The following is an 11025-nucleotide window of genomic DNA, read 5'->3' as shown; positions in this document are numbered from 1 at the left end:
TAATGCCTTTAAATGCCTTAGAGGTACTAAAAGTGCTTATGATTCACAATCACAAAGCATCGTCAGTGGAGCTGTCACGCCTGGTGCGCAACTGCATCTGTCTTGCTCAATTTTTTGGCATGTGGAGGCATTGAACTGATGTCGGGTTGCTAAACTTTCAGACAAGTCAATGTGCATGCCACTATCCTGACTACATGTAAGAAATAAATGAAACACAGCCAGGTGAGACACATTTACTCTAAACTTTAATAACACAAAGTAAGCAACAATTGCAGCAGGTTTTGAGAACGGACATTGCAAGTAAAGCAGAAAAGCAGCTCGTGAGTTTTGTTTGTTAGGTTTTCCTCCACTGGAAATACAGACGCGGAACACTGACGTCATGTCTTGGTGTGCTTGTTGGCACCATATCTTTGAGCCTGAAGGCAAACGTGTCCAAACACGCTCCTGGATGCGCCCAGCAGACAACGACAGAGGTCAGGGCCTGTATTCCTGAAGACTGCGAGAATCCTCTCAGAGAGTTTTATCTTAGGAGTGATTCCTGATGATTCTCAGAGAACTCTGAGCAAGGAATGGACAGAAACTCTTATCTTAGTGAGGAGGCGTGGTTGACTCCGTTGTTAGGTATGAGTCATTTCAAAAGGTGTGATTAGTTGATCCTAAAAGCTAGATAAAAATACACTTTTGGTGATATTGGGCGTAGAATGGACCGTCAACTCAATAGACTTAATCGTAGAATCTAATCTCTGATGAAGACTGCAACTATAAACAAATTATACATAAAAAGAAAATCTCTGTTAAATAAATAGTAAGCTCTACTTTAAAATGATCCTACAAAATGTGTGATTAAACTCAAGCCCACTTGCACAGTATTCACATGCTGGTAGTTATATTTATTTACCATGCTGGTACTTTTTGCACTTCATCCATTAACGAGGGTTAAAATGACTCAGCTGTCATCAATTTCTGTGATTGCTAACCGGCCTATAAGAAGCAGTGTTGGTTGGCATTCAAATCTTCCACAAACCGAACAGCAATGGAGAAGAAAGGAAGTAGGAAACCCAACTGGACAGAGTAACAGTGTTTGCTTCTGGCTCAATTAGTCAGTGAGAATAAAAGTGTTTTGAGACGTAGATTTGGACCCAATGTCACGCTACAAGCCAAGAAGCAGGCATGGAAAATATGGCACAGCAGATAAATGCCTCCTTTCTGTTATTTTCTCCTCTGCTTAAGAAACTCCTAAGCCTCTTAAAAGTCCTCCTCCCTGCTCTCAATAGATCTCACCTTATGAGCTCTCTTAAGAGATTTCTTAGAATCTGTCCACTAGGAGCAACTCTTTGCTCTAAGAATCTCTAGGAATACGCCCGCAGGCTTTTCTCCTCCATGACAACCCAGCGACTGGAGACAAACACACATACACACAGCATTCAGGAACATGCATTAAAATGACAGGCGTTTGGCAGGATCAGTCAGATTTTCCTGTAATTAGTATTAATAGGCGTCTATTGTAAAATGTAGAAAGCAGTTCAAAGGTCGTTGATGCAGATCCTTTATTTACTTGTTTCTTCATTTGATTCATTTGTTAATACGCAGGATAAGATGTTATGATCCCTTGTGCCAAGATCACGGGCAAAACACATTTTTTCCAACTGGAAAAAAAACGACCGGCACAGCAGGCTAGCAGCCAGCTGGCCAGTTACCAACCAACAATTAGATATCAGATACCCATGCAGTATGCAGCATGTCATTTCAAACCCACAGTCAATGGGTTATGAAATATGAACTAAATAAATGCTGCCGGCTTGTACAGCCCGCTCAGCAGCTGAAAAAACAAAGAAATATTTAAGTATTTCTCAACCCTCAAATGAATTTCTTTATTTGATTCAACCAATAGATGGCAGCCATACTTCTTCATTCTGGTCATTCATAGTAACAAGTTCCACACAAAATACTACAAACACAGTCAGATAAATAGATGATAGCAACGACGGGCTGGCAGGCCTAGACCAAATTTGTCCTCTGCATGTCTCCATCAGTTATATGATATCTTAAAAATAAAAACTTATTTTTTCAAAAACAAACAAAAAAAAGGTTTTCAGTATTCTAATTACTTTACAAAGACTTTTTATTTTTTTTTGTAGATTCACAGAAACATATTGAGTCAAATCTACCTGTGTATTGAGCATTTTCTTTTCATTTTTTTCTGTTTTATTTGAAAATTAATATTAAATCATAAATAAATTATCTTTAAATCTGCTCTGAAATTGGAAAATCACGACACTCTTCTTCCTTGTAGCCCAATAAGAAATGCAAGCCACTGTCTGCAATCAAAACATTTCATCAAGTTTAACCAGCGTGACTAGTTCGTCTACATGCTGACTTGAACATTGTGTTACATTAATTGCAGTTCTCACAAACCTTTAAAAGCTCTGTTATTTTACTCAAATATGGGAAAGCAAATAGATGAATGAGGCTTCAAGAGCTCTTGTTGCTTCCTTCCTTTTGTTCTTCAGTTTTATCTTTGCACCTGAATGCAAGTTTTGTAAAATAAAACTGTATTTAACCAACAAATTTTCTATCGTTTGTAACTGGTAAGAAAAGATTGACTTTACAATCATAGTCAAACCAGACCAGATAAGAAACTTTGCTACATTATAAATCATTAAGGCCTAAATTTGTGTTAAATTTTATTCTGTGATCCTCTAAATGCAAAATATAATTTGGATTCTCTTTCCTTGATCACTTCACTTTCTGTCATTTCTACGTCGACAGAACACATCAACTTAACAAAATAATGGGGACAAATGATTGTGACTATTTAATCTAAATAGTTTTTAACATGTTGCGAGTGTTCGTATTCTTTGGTTTTTGGATCCTCTTTGTTTATTGCTGGCATAAAGCATCACAATGATTCTTGCTCTGCATCGTCAAAAGGAGCAAACACTTGATTTAGTTTCAGTTGATCAGCTCCACCAGCAGAGACAATTAAACACGATTTAACCACAGTTAAATGATGAATATGGGTTTATTTAATACCATCTGAATGATTCTCGGTAGTGACAATCACCTGTCCTGAGACGATCTTAGGTTCTGTGAGGCTGTGGGTAAGATACATAGAAGAGCGGCTCCTTAATGGGTCATGGAGCACTGGCGATGCATTGTAGGGCCGTCGTGGGTTTGAAGGGGTTGTCATTTCAAAATATGGCAAAAAATAACCAACTGGGGACCTCGAATTATTTTAGCTTTGCCTGTCCTAATTGTACTTTATTTTAATGGATATTAAAAAGTTTCAAATTCTGAAAGAATTTTGGTGACTGTTAAAACTTTTAATGTCAGTGCACTCTCTTTAATTCTAATATATTTATTTTCTTACCTTAACACAAGCTTAAAATTGTTAACAATACTGTACATCTGACATTAACTTCCAAATAAAAGTGGGACAGCTACTCCCTCTCTCTCTCTCTCTCTCTCTGTGTGTGTGTGTGTGTGTGTGAGTGTGTCCCTTTCCCCTGAGATCTGACACTACTCAATTACATGGTGGCCTTTTGTGCCTGGGGGGAGGGTTTGGGTGTGTGTGTATCTGTGAAGGCAGACGATGTTCTCCCGGACACCCACCTCGCTGCCGCCTTGTGCCCACTGGTCCTGCCCTGGGCTGCCCACAGGATATGGTAGCCTGCTTTGATGCCCCCTTCTCATCAACATAGGCACACACACACACACAAGATAGCCCATACGTCCTCAAAAGATCCAGTAATCTTTTTAAAGTTTTTAAAATTCAGTCAGCCAAGTCTTCTTAAGACTGTTGACTTCCATCGCCCGGAGCGATGCTAACATTTATCCAACAAAGTGCTTTTAATCAGCTACAACATGAGGTTTTGCCCAAGGGTTAAGAAATTGTTGTACCTTGTTTGGAGAAACTTGCGAGAAACAGAGGGTGGGACAGGTATGAATATGTGCTCCAGTATTCTGTTTTCAGCCCTTGCTTTAAAGAAATAATGTGGCATGTCGGGAGATACAGTAAAAAGAAGCTCAACACCACTCCTATGTCTGTCTAGTAAATGGGGTGCTACGGCAACAGTTACTGAAATGTCCGGACAAGCCAAACTGTCTGTCAGTGGCAAATCACTGTGATCTCTGCTCACAGGCCCCATTGCTGATTCAACATGCTCAGTTGCCCAACACTGATCAACAGCCAACTGTGGACTTGGGGTTTTGCGGCTCATAGCTCACCACTGAAAGCAGAACACAGCATAACATTATGACCACCTGCCTAATATACCGTAGGTCTGCCTCGTGCCTCCAAAACAGTTGTGACTCATCAGAGAATGGACTTCTGAGGGTGTCCTGTGGTCCTACGGGTTGAGGGGAGGGGCCTCTGTGGATCAGGCTTGTTCCACCATCAGTTTGGGATCTAGTGAATTAGGAGGCCAGGTCAACACCTTGTGCTGTTTTTCATGTTTTTTTAGTTGTTCCTAAACAGTTTTTGTGTGTGGGCCTGTGTCAGGCTGCATCCTGCTGGGGATGTCTGCTGCCATCAAGGAGTGTCATTGCTATAGGGTCTAGGTGGGTGCTACATGTCTAAGTAACATCCACACGAATGTAAGGTCCAAAAGTTTCCCAGGAGAACATTGTATTGTCACAAGATGGTCAATGTTATTTACTTCTCTTGTCAGAGATTTTAATGTTGAATGTTTAATGACAAGAAATACTGTTGGGCACATAACACCTTGTAAAAATTCACATTGATGTTTTAACAAAGCAGTTTTTGCACAGATTTAAAAACTGTAACAGTGCTCGTACCGGTTATAGCTTGTAAGAGGTTTCTGAAAGAACTGTATAGCTGAAGCTGTGTACTGTACTAACTGTTTCCTCCTGGCTAGGTTAAGCAAACAGCTCAAATGGCAAAGACTGCATTTATTATTACATTATTATTACACGCAAAATAGTCTGTACGTTGCCAATGTGTCACATTTATGTTCTCAGCTAACCCTTTGCTTTCTCTTGAGTTTTCATACAGCAGGAATGCGTATAGCACCTTGGAGGCCTAAATACTGAGCCGTAGACATTTCAACTAGGAACTACACAGTGTCGTCTTTGCCAAACCCGCATTTCCTGAGACAAACTACCGCAACCTAACCTAATTATCCCAGCTGGTGTCCTTATAGGACACATTCAGTCTGCTGCCAGCCCTCCCCAGGGTCATATAGCCCACTGTAGACATCTGCAGATCCACTGGCGATAACATACAGCGGCGACATCTAAACATCCTCTCCTCCCTTTCTGTATGACACAGGAAAGCCATCAGGAGGGCCAATGAACCATCACTGCCGTATGCCCTCTTGTTGTGTACAGTATATGACGTTACTGTGAACCGCACTGAGTCTGTGTGTCTCCGTATTTTTTATCGAGTACAGTGATGACAGTGTTGCAGAATATCCATATGATGTATTTGTGGGTTTTAGACTGAACACACCCATGGAACAACAATATTTCTGTATGTTAAGTACTTATGATTAAGTACTTTCTGTCTGGGTACATAGTATCTCTGCTGTCCCTCTACTATTATCTATTTACTGTTCACTTCCTCTTGTGTTTTCCATGAATGCACTGAAACTACTCAAACAGCACATCTTCCTTTAGGCCAGATATATTCAGTGTCAAATACTGACCCCATAAATTGGGCAGGTAACATTTGCAGATATGTGAATTACTTACATTTCTTAGACACACACACAGACACACACACTCCTCAGTCACGCCCCACCCAGGGTGTCTGCACAGTTCCGGGCCTTGGGGCAATTAGCAGTAATGGCAGGAAGCTAGTTAGTGTTATCTGCTGCCACGGCGGCCTCCACTGGCACTGACGGACCCTGGACTGGTCACGTAGAGACACAGACTGTCAGACAGGGAGCCTGGAAGGGAGAGGGAGGAGGAGGAGGAGGAGGAGGACCAGTCAGAAAGCCTTCAAGCAAATGCCCTGAGAGGATATTTATTTTATTCACCTGCTGCGCTCCATCTTAAAAATAAGACTCGCGGAAAACAGGGATTCAAATAAACATTTAATACGCTAATGAAACATAAAGCCAGCACAAGTGACTCCTCAAATTTATTCAGATATTGTCTAAAAATATACTTGATTTTGTTTTTTTCAACAAAAATGACACAACATCCCATACATGTGCCACTGCTTCGTCTGCTGCGCGTCTCCTGGCTGCAGCCGCGATGTCTCTCCATTGTTCGAGCAGCACGTCTCTCTTCCTGTATGCATGACACCATACACATGCCTAGGAGTGGGTGGGTGTGTTTCTGGGGACAGGGATGACGGTAGAAGTATGCGCTGAAAAGCGTAAGAGGATGTGGTCAGGGAGGCCCAAAAAAAGACCTAACAAAATAAACAGCAGCAATCCCTGAATGAGGTTCAGACACAACAACAGTCACGTAGGTTTTACCAGCTCCAGGTCACATCGTCAGACTGGCAGGCGCACGGAGCTGGCAGAATTCGAGGCGATTGTATTTATCCAGCATTTACGTACATCAACATCCTGCAGGGTTGTTGTTAGACAACTTGCCAGCCGTCTTCAAAGACCGAGTACAAAACTAGTGATGGGACTGTGCAGGAGTGGCGCTGATTGTAAATGACTACATGCTGAAAAGTAAAAAGATGGTTTTGTAAATAATGACGAGTTGATGAAGCATCAATAGTTTAGCATGTCTAATTGCATCATTGAGCAACAATTGGGATCTAAATGAGCAAGATGTTTTATTTTTGACTACTTCATCAGTTCCACATTTTTAACATGCCGGTGTTCAAATGCCTAAATATTGTCAAGCTAAAGTCAAAGTGCTTCAGATTCACTTTCACAGCCAGCACATCTCAAATGTCCAGACGAAATGGCCTTGTTTTTATATAGCTCTTTTCTGCCTGTTGGTATTCAAAGCGCTTTACAGTCACAGACGCATCCACCCATTCGCTCACACAATCACACACACATTCACACGTGTGGGACAGTACGGGGATAGAACCGCTAACCCTCTGGCTCGTGGACAACCTGCTCTACCTACTGAGTCACATCACTCACGTTTCACTTATTTATTCAGGCTCACATCACAGGTCAACACTCGGGGAAAGGCTCAGTGATAAAATGAGTGTGAGATGTAAACCTAAATAAATGTGAGTATTTTGTTGATTTGGAAACTTCAGATGGGCAACATTTTTTAGAATGAACTTTTTTTGGTTAAACGTGACATAAAGTATATCATTGCTGAAGTGCAGCTTCTCTTTTTTTTTCAACTCATGACATTGCAGTGACCAATAATGATTTTTTATGCAACATCCAGGTGCAAATCTTGTTTTAAGGTTCTGCAAATTGTGATGTAAAACATCCTTTAAATCTGAGGTGGTATGTGAATCCCTGTTCTGCCATGTCATGGAAAGTGAGCTTCTTTTGTAGATGCAAATCTGCAGCGTTGAGTGCACTATGTTGTTTTTCACAGTTATTCATTGAGTAGGTTTGTTGTTTGCGGGGGAGTGTAATAAAGAAAATGAGTTTACCGTACATGTTTATGAGGGAACTCTTCTCTTTTCCTGTCATCATCTCCCTGAGGCAGCAGTTCAACAACAGAAAAGGCCTCGGTCCACAGAGGAGATAAGACAAATACACCAACAAACAACTTACACTTACAGTTATACCGAGTGGTTACGTGCCAGTTTCCAAAACTGTGTCACTGAGACTTTTCTGTACGAGGACCAATTTCTGAATGGGAAATTTACTGCATATGTTTGTATTGCACCTGTTTAAAAAAGATGAACAACCAAAAGCTCATAAGTGATCCCTGTACTAAGTACAGGTTAAGGTGTAAGTTTCCCAGTAGATAAAGAAAATTAAAGATAAGATACAATTCTTCGTCTTTATTGATCCCTAAGGGGAAATATATATGTAGGTGTTACATAAAAATACAAGTTAGAAAATACAATAGGAGATACTAACTAAGTCAGTAAAAAATAAATGTAGAAGCAGTAAAGGCTGAATCTATGCTATGGACACCATGAAATCATAAATAGGACAACTCTTAAGAAAACACATGTTGCACAGAAAGTACATGATAAATAAGTAAAATCCCTCAGATATACAGTATTTACTGAGATTATTACTTGAGAAAAAACAAGAAGTACTTGTTTCTTCCGCAATCTTTCTACATCAGATCTAAATTTTGAAGAAAACATCCTCTAGTGAAACATTAGCAGGCTGGCTAAGCGCCTCTTCCAGTGTTTGGATATGAATTCATTCACTCATGTGATGGCATGCAAAATAAACCAGAATTCAAACAAACAAGGCTCCATTCTGTATTTTATTTGTATAGTTTTACCGGAATGGGGTCAACAACTTCCTCTAGAGTTCAACATGTCAGTAGAAACTGTAACTGAAGTGTCCCATTTTAACAGAAGTTTGTTATTTATGATTCCATATGGAAGTTAAATTTGAATTACGTCAACAGAAATGTATGCGTCTAAATTTGTCTGAGCTGCATGTAGGGAAAGAACATATTTAAAAAGTTTATTTATTGTTTCATTGGATTACTGTAAATATCCAGTATTTGAGTGCAGAGATGCAGAAGCAGCTCCGAGGTTTGCTACGTTCTTCTGCTTGATGATAAAAATAGCTGATTAGTGTAAGCACACATTCAAAGATGCTTAATTTTAGATGAGCCGGCTGAACAGCAGCGTCCATCTGTCTTCCTTCTATTGTTGCCGCTGATTGTATTTTGAATTTCAATGACATACAGTAACAGTGACAGGCCAAGCGTCTGTATAGTCTAATGGAAATTACGCAGAAGTGGCGTCTGAAGACACATTGTTGAACTTAGACAATGAGGGAGAGTAATAAATCTTCATTAATTTCAGAACTTTTTAATCTGAAAGCAGGTCTGGAGTGCAGAAATCTGAAAACAAAAAGTTTCTGGTGAGGAAATTTTTAGCAGAATTTTAGCAGTTTGCACTTCAGATGACCAGGAGTCATTTCTATCAGCCCAGTGCCATTTCCCCCAGATCATCTACTATGAGGTCACCCATCTGCCCATTCTACTTGACGTGAAATGATGTAATGCCAGCAGTGTGCTTTGCTTTGCACTGCTCCGTTCTCACCCTCTGATGTTGCAGGCGGTGTTTTAATCACGACTCATCTGCAGCTGGATCTGTGAGAGCGCATTTGGACGTTCTCGATGTTCAGATGAAAGATCTGGTGAGAGACTTGATGGCGACATTCAGGATTGTTTAGACTGGGCAGCTGTTTGATGAAGGACATGGCTGAAAGAAATCATCTCTTTTAGTTGGACCAATCTGAGCTTTTAAGAGAAAATCCTGCTGATCGTTACGATGCGGCCCTTGAAATATCTTTGCCGTTGCATGACCTTAGGGTTTGAATAGATTTGTCATACAACTGACAGGAAATCACAGATGCTCAGAGTAAAACATGTAAACAAACAGATATTAGAAGGCCGCGTCTATCACCTGTCTGTGTCCTCTGATAATCCACTATGAGTTTCCTGTATGGCACAGGAGTTCAGGAAGAGTGGAGCACTGAGCAGGAAGTAGTCTGGGTCACTCCCATTATTTACTGGAGGAATATAGAGGTGCACGGGTCAGGGAAAAATGCCGGGCCAGAACAGTAACACACAATGCACGCAAACGTGTTGCACACGGGGACGACACACCGCAGTGTTTGTTTATTAGTTATTTAAGTGACAACAATGGCTGGCGTAAACAGGGTTCGTTGACCCCGGGGCGTCTCTCCTACTGTCTTTTCTGGGAATACATACAAGGTGGATAAATATAGCAAGAAACTGCATCGTTGTCACTTTCACATTGATAACAATAGAGAGAGTAGAGGAGAATGGAAATATTCCTTTTGTTTTGGATCCGCTCTGACGTTATTCTTGTAACAGCGATTACAGACGTGAGCTCAAACCATGGCTCTGCGTGCAAAGAATAAGCAGAGCTACGCTTACTACGATGGGGAGGGACCTGCCGTTCAATACAGGGTACAAGATACTTACAATAAACAATGCAGAAACTTAAAAGCCACATTTTCCAAGAATGTTAATTAGTTTATTTTGTCTGAAGTGAGAAGAGTAAGAAAGAGAGGCTACATCATTATAAACTAAAATAAAATATTGTCACTTCATTGAAAAAAATACTTTATCCAGGGTAAGAATAAGAATAAGAAAAACCTTTATTTGTCCTGCAATGGGGAAATTGCAGTTTGCAACAGAATACAGAAAGGGCAGAAAAAATATCAAGAGTAAAAAGAGTATTTAATAAAAGATAAATAATGAAATAAAACAGGATAACAAAAAAATTACACAGATGAATTTAATCAATACATTTACCTTTTAACAGAGAGATATTGTTCACTTAAGTAAATAAGGATTATTATTATTATTCACTTGGCACAGATGTGAAGATTTGTTTCCTGCTCTAAACTGGATTTGGGGTCTTCTCTTTTTGATTTTTAAATGGTTTCAATTATTTTTTCAATGGCATATGTCATCACAATGTACTGCTGAAATTTGACTGAATATAAAACAATAATAAATATCATGATATTGTGCTAAGATTTACATGAAAATACTGATAAAAACCAGAACTATAATTATCTACAAAAACAATAAGCTATGTCATATTGTGTGATAATCACACACTACAGTTACTTTTAATAAGTGTTATCATGGTACCAGTCAGTGGGTTGTGTATATTAGGCAGAGAGTGAACATTTTATCCTCAAAGCTGATGTGTCAGAAACAGTAAAAGTGGAAGGATTTTTGCGTCTTTTAACAAATTGTGATTATTAGAGGACTGGGCGTCTCCTGATCTGCACCTCTTGTGGAGCGTTCACTGATTTCCAGTGGTCAGCATTTATCAATAGTGGTCCACGGAAGGAGAAGAGGTGAACCAGAGACAAGGTCACGGCAGGGCCAGGGCTCACTGATGCATGTTGGGAGTGAAGGCAGAGGTTGCATTTCAAGTTGCTG

This window comes from Chelon labrosus (assembly GCF_963514085.1).
Source record: "Chelon labrosus genome assembly, chromosome: 12".
NCBI classification, from domain to species: domain Eukaryota; kingdom Metazoa; phylum Chordata; class Actinopteri; order Mugiliformes; family Mugilidae; genus Chelon; species Chelon labrosus.
Note: the sequence above shows the minus strand (reverse complement) of the source record.